The sequence below is a fragment of the Oncorhynchus kisutch genome, linkage group LG6 (assembly GCF_002021735.2).
Source record: "Oncorhynchus kisutch isolate 150728-3 linkage group LG6, Okis_V2, whole genome shotgun sequence".
Lineage (NCBI taxonomy): Eukaryota > Metazoa > Chordata > Actinopteri > Salmoniformes > Salmonidae > Oncorhynchus > Oncorhynchus kisutch.
The window spans coordinates 12,246,117-12,263,944 of NC_034179.2; the positions used below are offsets into that span (position 1 = coordinate 12,246,117).

A 17,828-nucleotide genomic window follows, 5' to 3' on the forward strand; every position below is an offset into this window, starting at 1 on the left:
TGTTCTGTCCTATAGAGTGTGTAACCTGTTCTGTCCTATAGAGTGTGTAACCTGTTCTGTCCTATAGAGTGTGTAACCTGTTCTGTCCTATAGAGTGTGTAACCTGTTCTGTCCTATAGAGTGTGTAACCTGTTCTGTCCTATAGAGTGTGTAACCTGTTCTGTCCTATAGAGTGTGTAACCTGTTCTGTCCTATAGAGTGTGTAACCTGTTCTGTCCTATAGAGTGTGTAACCTGTTCTGTCCTATAGAGTGTGTAAACTGTTCTGTCCTATAGAGTGTATAACCTGTTCTGTCCTATAGAGTGTGTAACCTGTTCTGTCCTATAGAGTGTGTAACCTGTTCTGTCCTATAGAGTGTGTAACCTGTTCTGTCCTATAGAGTGTATAACCTGTTCTGTCCTATAGAGTGTATAACCTGTTCTGTCCTATAGAGTGTGTAACCTGTTCTGTCCTATAGAGTGTGTAACCTGTTCTGTCCTATAGAGTGTATAACCTGTTCTGTCCTATAGAGTGTGTAACCTGTTCTGTCCTATAGAGTGTATAACCTGTTCTGTCCTATAGAGTGTATAACCTGTTCTGTCCTATAGAGTGTGTAACCTGTTCTGTCCTATAGAGTGTATAACCTGTTCTGTCCTATAGAGTGTGTAACCTGTTCTGTCCTATAGAGTGTGTAACCTGTTCTGTCCTATAGAGTGTGTAACCTGTTCTGTCCTATAGAGTGTGTAACCTGTTCTGTCCTATAGAGTGTGTAACCTGTTCTGTCCTATAGAGTGTGTAACCTGTTCTGTCCTATAGAGTGTGTAACCTGTTCTGTCCTATAGAGTGTGTAACCTGTTCTGTCCTATAGAGTGTGTAACCTGTTCTGTCCTATAGAGTGTATAACCTGTTCTGTCCTATAGAGTGTATAACCTGTTCTGTCCTATAGAGTGTGTAACCTGTTCTGTCCTATAGAGTGTGTAACCTGTTCTGTCCTATAGAGTGTGTAACCTGTTCTGTCCTATAGAGTGTGTAACCTGTTCTGTCCTATAGAGTGTGTAACCTGTTCTGTCCTATAGAGTGTGTAACCTGTTCTATCCTATAGAGTGTATAACCTGTTCTGTCCTATAGAGTGTATAACCTGTTCTGTCCTATAGAGTGTGTAACCTGTTCTGTCCTATAGAGTGTATAACCTGTTCTGTCCTATAGAGTGTGTAACCTGTTCTATCCTATAGAGTGTATAACCTGTTCTGTCCTATAGAGTGTGTAACCCGCCAGCTGTTCTTAATGTCGTCGTTCAGCCACGACACGGTGAAACATAAGATATTACAGTTTTTAACGTTAATATACATACTTTCAATTCGTCCCATTTATTTTCCAGCGATTGAATGTTAGTTAGCAGAATGGAAGGCAAGGGCAGATTAGCCACTGGTCGCCTGATCCTCACAAGGCATCCTGATCTCTTTCCTCGAAATCTACAGTGAATCACAGGGATCTGGGCCTGGTCGGGTGTCTGTAGTATGTCCCTCGCGTTCGACTCATTGAAGAAGAACACCTCGTCCAATTTTAGGTGAGTAATCCTAGTTCTGATGTCCAGAAGCCGTTTTCGGTCATAAGAGACAATAGCAACAACATTATGTACAAAACAAGTTACGAACAACGCAAAAAAATAAAAAATAGCATGATTGGTTAAGAGCCGATAAGACTGCAGCCCTCCCATCTTGTGGTGCGACCAAATCATGGGCTGGTGCCACCAACTGAAAATGTTAGTATAGAAATAGTCATGTTACTAAATGGGGATAAAATGCTATATTATTTTAATATTTTGAAATATGCCTGGGTGTTAGGCTATAAGTGAAAGATCATCCAAAAGTAATCCAAATGTAATCATATTACATTACTCATGTTGAGTAATCCAAAGGATTACATTACTGATTACTTTGTTTTTCATGTAACTTTAATCAGTAACGGATTACATTTTTTCAAGTAATCCGCCCAGCGTAGTACAGTCATGTCCGCAAAAACAGTATTGTAAATAATACAGTATACTACAATCATCACAGTAAAAACAATACAGTGATTATAGATTATAGTAATGTTACAGTATTTATACCATAGTATACTATAGTATTTTTTAATGTGGGTAAACATAGATCTCATCGAAATCTAGTGTTTGTGTGTGTGTGTGTGTGTGTGTGTGTGTGTGTGTGTGTGTGTGTGTGTGTGTGTGTGTGTGTGTGTGTGTGTATAATGACTTAGGATGAGACCCAGATGCAGACACGTGAGGCAGATGGTTCAAGTCTCAGAGATTTATTGAATATACAGGGGTAAGCGAAATTCAAGTCGAGGACAGCCAGGGGTTGGGAATCCTGGTAATATGTGGCAAACGTAGACAGCAGGCAGGCTCAGATCAGGCAGGGGTTGGTAATCCTGGTAATATTTGGCAGACGTAGACGGCAGGCAGGCTCAGATCAGGCAGGGGTTGGTAATCCTGGTAATATTTGGCAGACGTAGACGGCAGGCAGGCTCAGATCAGGCAGGGGTTGGTAATCCTGGTAATATTTGGCAGACGTAGACGGCAGGCAGGCTCAGATCAGGCAGGGGTTGGTAATCCTGGTAATATTTGGCAGACGTAGACGGCAGGCAGGCTCAGATCAGGCAGGGGTTGGTAATCCTGGTAATATTTGGCAGACGTAGACGGCAGGCAGGCTCAGATCAGGCAGGGGTTGGTAATCCTGGTAATATTTGGCAGACGTAGACGGCAGGCAGGCTCAGATCAGGCAAGACATGTCGTAACCAGGGAGACCAGAGCAAAAACCAGAAAGAGGAAAAAACCCAGAGAAAGCTGGCAGACAAATAGAAAACCCAGGTATAAATACACAGGGGATAATGGGAAGAAATAGGAGACACTTGGTGGGGGGTGGAGACAAGCACAATACAGGTGAAACAGATCAGGATGTGACAGTGAAGGTGTGTGTTTTATTCATTTTGGAATTCACTTATTTTTATTTTTGGGGACTTTTCGGGCACACAAACATTTTTCTGGAGGCAAAACCAAAGTTCTGAGCCCAAGTCTACGTCCCTTCGTCTGTGATTGGTCAACAGTAGGGATTCTTCAAAAACGGATTTGTTGTCATTCAACGAGAGACGACTCGTTTTCATGCACAAATTCTCGAGAAATACTGCACCAAACATCTTAGTTAGATGTATAATTACACGACTTAGGATCTCCACAGCAAAAAAACATCAACATTTATGACAGATTTCTTGAGTTATCTGACTATTTGGAGGACGCTACAGCGTCTCAAAATGGACAAACAATACTATTGCTACTTTATTCTTGTTTTTTCAAACCAAGGTCTTGTAAGGGATTATACGAGCACACTCTTTCGGTTCGGCTAGCCGAGTTTGGCTAGGCGCCAGCCGAACCGCTGCATGCTGACGCCTTAAGGCCCCTGTCTGTCTGTTGTGGTTTTTAGACCACATTTGGTGGGTTGTTTATTGAGGGCTACAGCAGGTTGAGATGACATGTCTACAGTGTGAAGAGTGTTTACCAGGACCTGTTGACACAGGGCTAATCAAACGACAGTGATGGACTTGTGTTTGCTGCCAGGTGGCTGTGCTGTAGTGTTGGTTGCTACAAAATGTGGATACAGTTGTGTGAACAGGACTGTATCTGAGAGATAAAAAAGTGTGTTTTGATTTGCATTAACCATCAATGCATGCCTCAATGTGTCAGCTGAGCCCTTAGTTAAACAATAACACCAATAACAAATGGTGTTAAAGAATCTTTTTTAATGGTAACAGATTTTTGGTCCATTGGCCAGATATTCCAGGGACCCCCCACCCCATTCTCAGCCATTCCTATTCTACCAAAGTGATGAGACATGGCTGCAGACCAATCCACAACATAACCACCATGTTAACATATTGGGGTGGCAGGTAGACTAGTGGTTAGAGCGTTAGACTAGTAATCGTGTGGTTGCAAGATCAAATCCCTGAATTGACAAGGTAAAACTCTGACGTTCTACCCCAAACATGGCAGTTAACTCACTGTTCCTACGCTGTCATTAAAAATAAGAATTTGTTCTAAACTGACTTGCCTAGTTAAAAAAAGTAAAACATATGTTGAGCCTCATTTTCTGTGTCCCAAATGGTACCATATTCCCTTTATAGTGCACTACCTAAGGGCCCTGATCAAAAGTAGTGTTCTACATAGGGAATAGGGTGCCATTTGGGACACCGTGCTGTAATGAGCCTCAATACTGTAACTCAAACAGAGTGTGGCAAATGAAGTTAACTGGTCACCAGCGCTGGTGTTACTGGAACCAGACAAAAGGCCTATTGTACGAGGTTTATGTCTGTGACATACTATATGAATGTACATAAAAGGATTAACAATGGTCCCTTAACAGTCAGTTATCGAAAGACTATAGGGTGAGTCAACCCTGGTGTCTGCAGCTTGGGAGGGGTGACGTTCCAGGAAAAGGGATGGGACAATGTAGAAACAATCTATATCAATTCTGTCAGGGAAATTGCTCTGTCTTCGATGAAATATGAAAGTCGAAGATCTGTCAGGTTCCTGCATATTTGAATAAGTAATATTCTATGAAATCATTAAAAGTTTCTTCAATTTCTAAAATGTCTGGGTAGAAACCCTACAGAGCTTGAAGAATGCAAAAACATAAGAAAGAAATAGAGAAACCTATCCAACCCAGAAAACCTGAGCCTAAACCTTCACTATGGTGAATCACTAAAACAACCCAGAAAACCTGAGCCTAAACCTTCACTATGGTGAATCACCAAAACAACACAGAAAACCTGAGCCTAAACCTTCACTATGGTGAATCACTAAAACAACCCAGAAAACCTGAGCCTAAACCTTCACTATGGTGAATCACTAAAACAACCCAGAAAACCTGAGCCTAAACCTTCACTATGGTGAATCACTAAAACAACCCAGAAAACCTGAGCCTAAACCTTCACTATGGTGAATCACTAAAACAACACAGAAAACCTGAGCCTAAACCTTCACTATGGTGAATCACTAAAACAACACAGAAAACCTGAGCCTAAACCTTCACTATGGTGAATCACTAAAACAACCCAGAAAACCTGAGCCTAAACCTTCACTATGGTGAATCACTAAAACAACACAGAAAACCTGAGCCTAAACCTTCACTATGGTGAATCACTAAAACAACACAGAAAACCTGAGCCTAAACCTTCACTATGGTGAATCACTAAAACAACCCAGAAAACCTGAGCCTAAACCTTCACTATGGTGAATCACTAAAACAACCCAGAAAACCTGAGCCTAAACCTTCACTATGGTGAATCACTAAAACAACCCAGAAAACCTGAGCCTAAACCTTCACTATGGTGAATCACTAAAACAACCCAGAAAACCTGAGCCTAAACCTTCACTATGGTGAATCACTAAAACAACCCAGAAAACCTGAGCCTAAACCTTCACTATGGTGAATCACTAAAACAACCCAGAAAACCTGAGCCTAAACCTTCACTATGGTGAATCACTAAAACAACCCAGAAAACCTGAGCCTAAACCTTCACTATGGTGAATCACTAAAACAACCCAGAAAACCTGAGCCTAAACCTTCACTATGGTGAATCACTAAAACAACCCAGAAATACACTGCAGAAAAAGAAGGAACAGAACATCAGCTCAATGTAAATAAAGAATCCATAGAATCTAAAAATACAAACCCTCCAACCCATAAAGGTCTGTGAATCAAACCCTCCAACCCATAAAGGTCTGTGAATCAAACCCTCCAACCCATAAAGGTCTGTGAATCAGACCCTCCAACCCATAAAGGTCTGTGAATCAAACCCTCCAACCCATAAAGGTCTGTGAATCAAACCCTCCAACCCATAAAGGTCTGTGAATCAAACCCTCCAACCCATAAAGGTCTGTGAATCAAACCCTCCAACCCATAAAGGTCTGTGAATCAAACCCTCCAACCCATAAAGGTCTGTGAATCAGACCCTCCAACCCATAAAGGTCTGTGAATCAAACCCTCCAACCCATAAAGGTCTGTGAATCAGACCCTCCAACCCATAAAGGTCTGTGAATCAAACCCTCCAACCCATAAAGGTCTGTGGGGTTGATGGTATCCTCAATGAAATGATCAAATATACAGACCACAAATTCCAATGGACTATTCTGCAAAACTATCCTCTCTGTACAAAGTAAAACACCAAATAATGCAGAGCAGAATTAGACCGAGACCCGCTAATGATCAAAATCCAGAAAAGAGCCATTAAATTCTACAACCACCACAAGAAGCGATTCTCAAACCTTCCATAACAGAGCCATCACCTACAAATAGATGAACCTTTAGAAGAGTTCCCTAAGAAAGCTGGTCCTGGGGCCCCAGGACAGCAACACAATTAGACCCAACCAAATCATGAAACAATAAATAAATACTTAACACATTGGAAAGAATTTCAAAAAAAAAACATAGCAAACTAGAATGGTATTTGGCCCTAAACAGAAAGTACACTGTGACTGACCCAAAATTAAGGAAATATTTAACTACGTACAGACTCAGGGAGAAGGGCCCCCGAAGGCAGACCTGGCTCTCAAGATAAGACAGGCTATGTGCACACTGCCCGCAAAATGAGGTGGAAACTGAGCTGCACTTCCTAACCTGCTAAATGTATGACCATATTAGAGACACATTTTTTTCTCAGATTACACAAGACCCACAAAGAATTTGAAAACAAAACCAATTTTGAAAAACTCCCATATCTATTGGGCACAGCAGCAAGATTGTGACCTGTTGCCACAAGAAAAGGGCAACCGGTGAAGAACAAACACCATTGTAAATACAACCCATATTTATGTTAATTTATATTTCCCTTTTGTACTTTAACTATTTGCACATCATTACAACACTGTATATATACATAATATGACATCTGAAATGTCTTTATTCTTTTGGAAATTTGTAGGTGTAATGTTTACTGTAAATTTTTTATTGTTTATTTCTCTTTTGTTTATTATCTATTTCACTTGCTTCGGTAATGTAAACATATGTTTCCCATGCCCAAAAAGCCCTTAAATTGACATTGAATTGAGAGAGAGAGAGATAACTGTGTCTGTGAGTCATTCTCCCCATTAAAGAGAAGCTGGGGGACAAGACTTGTATCTCTAATGAATGTATGGGAGTAAGGGAGAGAGAGGAAGAGAGAGACCCTTCAGACAGAAACATGTTCTCCACAGACTAATAATAACTGCAAAGAGAGAGTGACAGAGAGAGAAAGAAAGAGAGCGAGAGAGAGCCAGAGGGGAGAGAGGAAGAGAGAGAGAGAGGAAACAGAGAGAGAGACAGAGAGCGAGAGAGAGAGATACAGAGAGAGAGGAAACAGAAAAAGACAGAGAGAGAGAGAGATAACTGTGTATGTGAGTCATTCTCCTCAAAGTGAAGCTGGGGGATGAGACTTGTGTTTCTAATGAATGTATGGGAGTAAGGGAGAGAGAGAAAGCGAGAGACCTTCAGACAGAAACATGTTTTCCACAGACTAATAAACTGGAGAGAGAGAGAGAGAGAGAGAGAGAGAGAGAGAGAGAGAGAGAGAGAGAGAGAGAGAGTGACAGAGAGAGAGAGAGAGAGAGTGACAGAGAGAGAGAGAGAGAGAGAGAGAGAGAGAGAGAGAGAGAGAGAGTGACAGAGAGAGAGAGAGAGAGAGAGAGGGAGACAGAGAGAGAGAGAGAGAGAGAGAGAGAGACAGAGAGAGAGAGAGAGAGACAGAGACAGAGAGAGAGAGAGAGAGAGAGAGAGAGAGAGAGAGAGAGAACTGGGGCATGTCTGACTCACAGAAGAACAATAGGGGGAAGATAGTGTCTGTCCAGGCAATCATTCTGTTCCTTTGTGACAGAGCTGCAGCATATTGTGGGAATAGGAGAGCTGATGAGAACAAAACAAAAAGACTGGTCCCTGGAATCTCTTTATCTCTCCCGGTGGAGAATCCCATAATTCCTGCATTTCAAGTGTCAGACGTTTGAAGCGTTTGGACAAGGACCTAGGGGGTAGTCGTGCTGTTCCAGGTCAACCATTCATGGGGCGGAGAAGGACGTTTGATGTTGTGTTTTTATTTAATTTATTTTGTCACCTTCCTCTCCTCCTTTATGGCTTAATCTGTATAATAGATATATGAGGCTGGTTTTATGAGGAGGACCTGTAAGAAGGGCTTTAGTCATTAAATATTAACAGTCTACGCTGCATCCCTCCTCCAACCCTTTGGTTCATTACCTCACTCATTTTCCTCCTCGATACTTTCACATGTCCTTGAAAGAGACCATCCATTACTTTTCGATGAACGCTTCAGATAAACCCCCTCTTCAATAGATGGGGAGGAAAAATAAAAAACCGTATAAATAAACATAAGGCAGAGAGAACGGAGGTTTCACCTCACTGAGCGTTCTCTTGTTAAAAATGCATTGTCCTCCCTCCTCTCCAATGCTCTTACTGTAATTAGTATGTAGGGATTCCATTTGAATAATCCCTAGATTCCTGGCATCTCCAGCCTTTTGACACAGAGGGAACAGTGGAGTCCCCAGACAGTGGGCCATGGAGGTTAGCACTAGCCCCATGATCCAGTGTCCCTGCCCTGCCAGTCAGCTCCACAGAATACCCCCAGAGGCTTCCCTCAAAGCCAGCCTTTCATCCACCCGGCAGCCTCAGCCAGAATAGAAGCCACTGCATGCCCCCCCCCTCCCCCCCAACCAGGCATTCAACATTGGTAGCCACTATCCTGTCATGCTGCAAAGTAGGAAACACAACTATTTCTCTAAAACAAAGTCAGATTTTAACCACTAACCCTGACTTCAACCATAACTTTAATTACCCCCTAGCTTTATGCCTAACCTTAACCCTAATAGAGCTGGTTAGGCTGTTTTCATGTTATCCAGAGCGTTGGTGACAGTAACTGTGCTGCTGGCAACAATTGAATTACACATTATTGACGACATTTACTGACACCGGCCATATTCAACAGAAGTTGAGCATTTGTAAATTCATCAGGTATTCTGCCCCCTGGCACACTCAAACGAGAGTGCTCTGAAATCGGAGTAGATTGAGTGAATTTATGAACACACCCTAAATGTCCAGAATTAGAACCAGGGACTTTCACTAGGGACATGTCCCCCCCCCAGGGGCTTTCACTAGGGACATGTCCTCCCCCCAGGGGCTTTCACTAGGGACATGTCCCCCCCCCCAGGGGCTTTCACTAGGGACATGTCCCTGTCCCCCCAGGGGCTTTCACTAGGGACATGTCCCCCCCCAGGGGCTTTCACTAGGGACATGTCCTCCCCCCAGGGGCTTTCACTAGGGACATGTCCTCCCCCCAGGGGCTTTCATTAGGGACATGTCCTCCCCCCCAGGGGCTTTCACTAGGGACATGTCCTCCCCCCCAGGGACTTTCACTAGGGACATGTCCTCCCCCCCAGGGGCTTTCACTAGGGACATGTCCTCCCCCCCAGGGGCTTTCACTAGGGACATGTCCCCCCCCAGGGGCTTTCACTAGGGACATGTCCCTGTCCCCCCCAGGGTCTTTCACTAGGGACATGTCCGTCCCCCCCACCACATTCTGAAATTGCATTTTTGTCCCCTCCAGTTTTATAATTGGAATGTGAAACAAAACCAGGCAACAGTGTGCTTTAGGACCATGCTGACACCTCAAAACGGTCGGGTAGGCTGTGTTTATCTGATAGGATTTTTTATTTTTATTATAGTAATAATTCATGTCCCTCCCACTTCTAAAACCAAAGTTGCGCCCCTGATTAGAACAATATTTAAAATGATAAAAGTTGGTGAAACTCCAAATGCATAGATAGCCCAGGGCTCGGTTTTATTCAACATCTTCAGTCAATTTTCCCATTATCTTTTCCCTTAAAGTTTAGTTACATTTTAAGGCGAATTTCTCCCTTAAATGATGTGAAAAAGTTAAGGGTGCCCATGAGGTCCCTTAACCTTTTCATGTGTGAGTTCCAAATATCTCTAACGGTCGCCCCAGCGTGAGTTCTTTTATGTATGTGATGTCAGAGTGCACTGTTCCAGAATGTTCCAAAACATGAATGTTACGCTGTAATCAAACCAAGGCACACTGCCTGCTAATTACCTATGTTTCAACTAGTCAATTTCAAAAGATTTTTTAACAAGTTTTGTTTTCTAACAACAGTTTGAATTGAGGTGTGTTCCGCCTCCTCATTAATTCACATAAGTGAAGACAATTTATGTTTGAGGCTTTACTGAGCTGGACAAACTTCTCTCTTCAACTAGAGCCCAAGCACTTCCCCAGTGTTTCCCAGATCAAGTATGAAGACCTTGCACATCTCTAGTCAGAACAGACCTTGCACATCTCTAGTCAGAACAGACCTTGCACATCTCTAGTCAGAACAGACCTTGCACAAACATTTTCCCCCTAGCACATTTTCTGGTTGGCGCCCGCATTGCCTTCATTCTTGTCTTTGGACATGTGTGCTTTCCTTTGAAATGAAGGGCCTTATTTTCTGTATATCGTGTTGTCGTTCATACTGAAGCATACGTATGTATAGAGAATAACGTATTTACTGTTTTTACGTGGAAGGGGAAGAAGATTATTTTCAAGGACAACGTGAAGGCAGAGAGATTCTTGCTAGAGACGTGTTTAGCCTAGATAAAGAAGACGAGACAAGGTAAAAATACAAGTTGAATTGTATGCCGTTTATTATTCAAAAGGAAGGAAGCCTATGTGTCTGCTGGACTCTGGGGTGTGTTGCTAATTTAGCCTTTCAAGCGCCTCACGGACCATAAGGGATTTTGAGTTGAGCCTGCAGGTTATCTTCTGCAGCATCAAAGTCAGTTCTGTAATGATTGACATTCCTAGTTGCTTTGTTTTATTTTGGGATTGGTTTTCTATGTTAATTTACACTGTTTTTTTTAATAAAGCTTGAGCACATATTGTGAAATGTTATATAATGATGTTCATTAGTGTAACGATGTGCGAGTCAGGAAGCAAGTTCAGGGAGTGAGTGTTTTAATAAATAAACAGAATATAATACAAAACAAGAACCTCGAACAGCACAGACAGGAAACAGAAACAATGACGCCTGGGGAGGGAACCAAAGGGAGTGACATATATAGGGAAGGTAATCAAGGAGGTGATGGAGACCAGGTGAGTGTCATAATGCACGTAACACTGGTGACAGGTGTGCGCCCTAATGAGCTGCCTGGTGACCTAGAGGCCGGAGAGGGAGCAAACGACAGTACCCCCTCCCTGAAGCACCGCTCCTGCCGCAGGACGCCGACCAAGATGACGATCCCGAGGATCAGGAGCGGACAGGGCATCTCTGCTAAGGGTGCAGGAACCTGTCGATCCAGCTGAGGCGCGGGAACATGGCGACCTAGAGCGCCGGAGAGAGAGCTTACGTGACAGTACCCCCTCCCCAGCATGTTCGGGCTCCAGCCGCAGGACGCCAACCACAGGGATGATCCCGGGGATCAGGAGCGGACCAGTCGTCTCCGCGGAGGCGCAGAAACCTGACGAACCAGCTGAGGCGTGAGAGCCTGATGAGCCGGCTGAGACCTCCCTGGTTGCCTTGGTCGAGGCATGGGAGCCTATCGAGCCAGCTGAGGTATGGAAACCCGTCGAGCCAGCTGAGGCAGGGGAACCCGTCGAACGTGCTGAGGCAGGGAATCTGACAAACCGGCTGAGGCCTCCCAGGTAGCTCCGGTTCTGACACCCGGACCAGACATCACCTACAAAACAAAATAAACACACCCTGATACTTCCCTTTGGTGAGGCGTCATTCTGTAACGATGTGTGCTGAGCGTCGAGAAGCAAGTTCAGGGAGTGTGTGTTTTAATAAATAAATGGAACATAATGCAAACAAGAAACTCGAACAGCACACAGACAGGAAACAGAAACAATGACGCCTGGGGAAGAAAGCAAAGGGAGGGACATATATAGGGCAGGTAATCAAGGAGGTGATGGAGTCCAGGTGGGTGTCATAATGCGCTGATGGTTGTGACGCTGGTGACAGGTGTGCGCCACAACGAGCAGCCTGGTGACCTAGAGGCCGGAGGGGGAGCAAATATAGCTAAGGGTTATGTAAACATAATCTCTTGGAATATAAATGGTTGTGGTAACCAAGTGAAGAGGAAAAGGATTTTGACATATTTAAAATCAAAACAGGCGGATATTGTGTTCATACAGGAATCACATTTAACATATGTAGAGACACTGAAATTTGGAGGAGGCTGAGTTGCAGTAGTTTATCATAAGTCATTTAGAGGAGGCTGAGTTGCAGTAGTTTATCATAAGTCATTTAGAGGAGGCTGAGTTGCAGTAGTTTATCACAACTCATTTAGAGGAGGCTGAGTTGCAGTAGTTTATCATAACTCATTTAGAGGAGGCTGAGTTGCAGTAGTTTATCATAACTCATTTAGAGGAGGCTGAGTTGCAGTAGTTTATCACAACTCATTTAGAGGAGGCTGAGTTGCAGTAGTTTAACGTAACTCATTAATAGGAATCTGGGTTGAAGTAGTTTAACGTAACTAATTTACTTCCCCCCCAAAAATGGTGTGATTATTCTGATAAACAAAATAGTTAATTTTGTAATGTTGAAGCAACACTGATGAGTCTGGCAGACTGATCTGCATTGAGGCTCTTATAAATGGGATTAAGGTAGTATTATGCAACATATATGCTCCCAACAATGAGGACCCTGATTTGTTTTCATGATGTCAACGTTATACTGGGACATATGGAGGGGCAGATCGTCAGGACTTAGGATTTATTTAGAACAAGACCTCAACTGATAATATGAGGAGGTACAGTTGAATATACAGTTGAAGTCAGAAGTTTACATACACTTAGGTTGGAGTCATTAAAACTCGTTTTTCAACCACTAGTAATATTTCCAAAAATTGTTTACAGGCAGATTATTTCACTTATAATTTGGAAGTATGCTTCCATACAAATTATAGTATTTCACTCACTGTATCACAATTCCAGTGGATCAGAAGATTACATACAGTCAACTAAGTGTGCCTTTAAACAGTTTGGAAAATTCCAGAAAATTATGTCATGGCTTTAGAAGCTTCTGATAGGCTAATTGACATCATTTGAGTGAATTGGAGGTGTACCTGTGGATGTATTTCAAGGCCTACCTTCAAACTCAGTGCCTCCTTGCTTGACATCATGGGAAAATCAAAAGAAATCAGTCAAGACCCAAGAAAAACAATTGTAGACCTCCACAAGTCTGGTTCATCCTTGGGAGCAATTTCCAAACGCCTGAAGGTACCACGTTCATCTGTACAAACAATAGTACGCAAGTATAAACAACATAGGACCATGCAGCCGTTATACCGCTCAAGAAGGAGACACATTCTGTCTCCTAGAGATTAACATACTTTGGTGCGAAAAGTACAAAGCAATCCCAGAACAACAGCAAAGGACCTAGTGAAGATGCTGGAGGAAACAGGTACAAAAGTATCTCTATCCACAGTAAAACGAGTCCTGTATCGACAACCTGAAAGGCCACTCAGCAAGAAATAAGCCACTGTTCCAAAACCACCATAAAAAAGACAGACTACGGTTTGCATCAGCACATGGGGACAGAAATCGTACTTTTTGGAGAAATGTCCTCTGGTCTGATGAAACAAAAATATAACTTTTTGACCATAAAGACCATCGTAATGTTTGGAGGGGGGGGGCTTGCAAGCCGAAGAACATCATCCCAACCGTGAAGCACGGGGGTGGCAGCATCATGTTGTGGGGGTGCTTTGCTGCAGGAGGGACTAGTGCACTTCACAAAATAGATGGCATCATGAGGTAGGAAAATTAGTTGGATATATTGAAGCAACATCTCAAGACATCAGTCAGGAAGTTAAAGCTCGGTGGCAAATGGGTCTTCCAAATGGACAATGACCCCAAGCATACTTCCAAAGTTGTGGCAAAATGGCTTAAGGACAACAAAGTCAAGGTATTGGAGTGGCCATCACAAAGCCCTGACCTCAACACTCCTTTTTGGGCAGAACTGAAAAAGCGTGTGCAAGCAAGGAGGCCTACAAACCTGACTCAGTTACACCAGCTCTGTCAGGAGGAATGGGCCAAAATTTGCCCAACGTATTGTGGGATGCTTGTGGATGGCTACCCAAAACGTTTGACCCAAGTTAAACAATTTAAAGGCAATGCTACCAAATTCTCATTTAGTGTATGTAAACCTCTGACCCACTTGAAATGTGATGAAAGAAATAAAAGCTTAAATAAATCATTCTCTCTACTACCGTTATGACATTTCACATTCTTAAAATAAAGTGGTGATCCTAACTGACCTAAGACATGACATTTTTACTGGGATTAAATGTCAGGAATTGTGAAAAACTGAAACTTTAAATGTATTTGGCTAAGGTTTATGTAAACTTCTGACTCCATTTGTAGTAAAACAGACAGCAGAACAACAGATAGTAAAACAACAGATAGTAACACACATAGTAAAACAACAGACAGTAAAACAACAGACAGTAAAACAACAGACAGTAAAACAACAGATAGTAAAACAACAGACAGTAAAACAACAGATAGTAAAACAACAGATAGTAAAACAACAGACAGTAAAACAACAGATAGTAAAACAACAGATAGTAAAACAACAGATAGTAAAACAACAGACAGTAAAACAACAGATAGTAAAACAACAGATAGTAAAACAACAGATAGTAAAACAACAGATAGTCTAAAATCACTGTGAAGGAAATATTCAAAGTGCATTAATGTATGATGTATTTACTTTCTTACTTCTGAATCCTCTTGATCTCTTTGGAAGAAAAAAAAAATTAACAAGTCAATGTGAATTTAAGATGCTATTTTGATGTTACTATGATGTTTAATTATGTCTGCCTGTATTAAGCTTGCCTTGTTACCGCTGGGCAATCTTTACTTGTCAAATAAAACGTGTTGAGGATATCACTGTTTTCAGAACAGCATGATTTATTTCAAAAGAATGAGCTTCTCACCAATTTAACTGAGAACTCTGTTCCTGCACGAAAGTGGTTGCTGCTGTTGTCATGACAACCTAGGTAAACAAAAAAGTGTTCTCCCTATTTTCAGTTGTTACAGTATTTCAAGCAAGCGTGTCCTCTCCAACTGCTAGCTACATCACCCTGTAACCTCCATGTGTGCCCTTGCCAAGCATTAGTCTTGTAAGTAGAATAAACAGTTAGATTGTTACTGTTTATTTATTGATTGGTTCTGTAATAATTAACTGATGTTTATATCTATTAAGCTATTTCTGCAAGCCTCCAACCTAGTTGTTGTCTAGTCACTGTAGCTAGCTAGTCACTGTCTTCTCTGATTAACGTTTCATCCATGTTGCATTGTTATTATTTAAAGCAACAAAAAAAAATTCGTTGTCACATTTTCAAAGTTAACAAATTTTACCAGTAAAGAATTTCTGCCTATGCCACTGGTTCAGTGTGTAGGTTACAACGCATTAAGCTATGCATGCCCAGAACACTTTATTATGTCCTGGTATTATAGCCCCTGGAAAGGAGTTTCCAGATAAGGGTTTCATCTAAAATAATCAGGGTTGCTGGGAAAACATTGTTTGGGCCCTTTGCTCCATTAAGAGACAACAGGAATGAGTCAAGTAACTAAATTAAAGGGTCTTTGTTCCCAGCAATGTTTGCCCGCAGAAGAAGATCAGAAGAAGAGCCGTTCCAGTGCTCTCTCTGCTTGGATGTATTTAGTGATCCAGTCACCACCAGTTGTGGACACAATTTCTGCATGGCCTGTCTCAATGAATACTGGGATAGCAGACACCAGTATCAATGTCCACTATGTCAGGAGAGATTCCCCAGAAGACCTAACCTAGTTGTCAACACAGCATTCAGAGATGTTGTTGATAGATTTAAAGCAAGAAGAACAGCCCCTGCCCTTTACCCTGGAATTGTTTGGATCACGGTCCTGATCTTGGTCACGATCTTTGTCCTGATTTTGGTGTTTGTGGCAGACCTGGGTCAGCTCTCACCGCATCTCCTACAGGTCAGTGTCCATCTCTCTGGTAAATAAATAAGTGAAATTACAGTAGAAATTCCATGACTAAGGGCTGGATTCAATCCGTATCACTGAAGTATCTTGGAAGATTCGTGTTGTAGCTAGATTGACATTTTAAAGGCAATGTTCCTGCGTTCTCACACACTGTGTTCGGTAAACGCTGCACATGTCGGCTCAATTGGAAATTAAATACATTTGAACGCAGATCTTCCGTGATACTTCCGAAATATGGATTAAGTTCCATCCCCCCTGCTTTTCCCACTGTCCTGCTGCAGGATCTCCCATCCAAGGACAGATCTGGGAAGGACTGGTGGTGGAGACAGTGAGAGGAACTTCAGAATGGACTGGGCTATACTTGGTAGTTTAAAAAAATATATATATATATACAGTTGAAGTCTGAAGTTTACGTACATCTGAGCCAAATACATTTAAACCCAGTTTCAAAATTCATGACATTTAACCCTAGTAAAAATTCCCTGTCTTAGGTCAGTTAGGATCACCACATTATTTTAAATAATAGTAGAGAGAATTATTTCTTTCAGCTTTTATTTCTTTCATCACATTCCCAGTGGGTCAGAAGTTTACATACACTCAATTAGTATTTGGTAGCATTGCCTTTAAATTGTTTAACTTGGGTCGAACGTTTTGGGTAGCCTTCCACAAGCTTCCCACAATAAGTTGCGTGAATTTTGGCCCATTCCTCCTGACAGAGCTGGTGTAACTGAGTCAGGTTTGTAGGCCTCCTTGCTCGTACACACTTTTTCAGTTCTGCCCACAAATTTTCTATAGGATTTGAGGTCAGGGCTTTGCAATGGCTACTCCAATACCTTAACATTGTTGTCCTTAAGCCATTTTGCCACAACTTCGGAAGTATTCTTGGGGTCAATGTTCATTTGGAAGGCCCATTTGTGACCAAGCTTTAACTGACTGATGTCTTGAGATGTTGTTTCAATATATCCACATAATTTTCCTACCTCATGATGCCATCTATTTTGTGAAGTGCACCAGTCCCTCCTGCAGCAAAGCACCCCCACAACATGATGCTGCCACCCCGTGCTTCACAGTTGGGATGGTTTCTTCGGCTTGCAAGCCTCCCCCATTTTCCTCCAAACATAATGATGGTCATTATGGCCAAACAATTCTATTTTTGTTTCATCAGACCAGAGGACATTTCTCCAGAAAGTACGATCTTTGTCCCAATGTGCAGTTGCAAACCGTAGTCTTTTACTGTTGTTCAGGGAGTGATTTGCACTTTTCACACCAAAGTACGTTCATCTCTAGGAGACAGAACGCGTCTCCTTCCTGAGTGGTATGATGGCTGCATGGTCCCATGGTGTTTATACTTGCGTACTATTGTTTGTACAGATGAACGTGGTACCTTCAGGCGTTTGGAAATTACTCCCAAGGATGAACCAGACTTGTGGAAGTCTAAAAAATATTCTCTGAGGTCTTGGCTGATTTCTTTTGATTTTCCCATGATGTCAAGCAAAGGAGGCACTGAGTTTGAAGGTAGGCCTTGAAATACATCCACAGGTACACCTCCAATTGACTCAAATTATATCAATTAGCCTATCAGAAGCTTCTAAAGCCATAACATAATTTTCTGGAATTTTCCAAGCTGTTTAAAGGCACACTTAGTTAACTGTATGTAAACTTCTGACCCATTGGAATTGTGATACAGTGAATTATAAGTGAAATAATCTGTCTGTAAACCATTTTTGAAAAAATTACTTATGTCATGCACAAAGTAGATGTCCTAACCGACTTGCCAAAACTCTAGTTTATTAACA

At 42.1% G+C, this 17,828-nt stretch overlaps 1 long non-coding RNA gene across 1 annotated transcript; it reads left to right on the forward strand.

The window, feature by feature from the left end:
• The first annotated feature begins 15,088 nt into the window (after positions 1–15,088).
• On the forward strand, positions 15,089–16,458 carry LOC109892038 (uncharacterized). The gene is made up of 3 exons (XR_002255550.2): positions 15,089–15,185; positions 15,662–16,026; positions 16,314–16,458. It is a non-coding gene; the product is annotated as an uncharacterized LOC109892038 (long non-coding RNA).
• Positions 16,459–17,828: the final 1,370 nt, after the last annotated feature.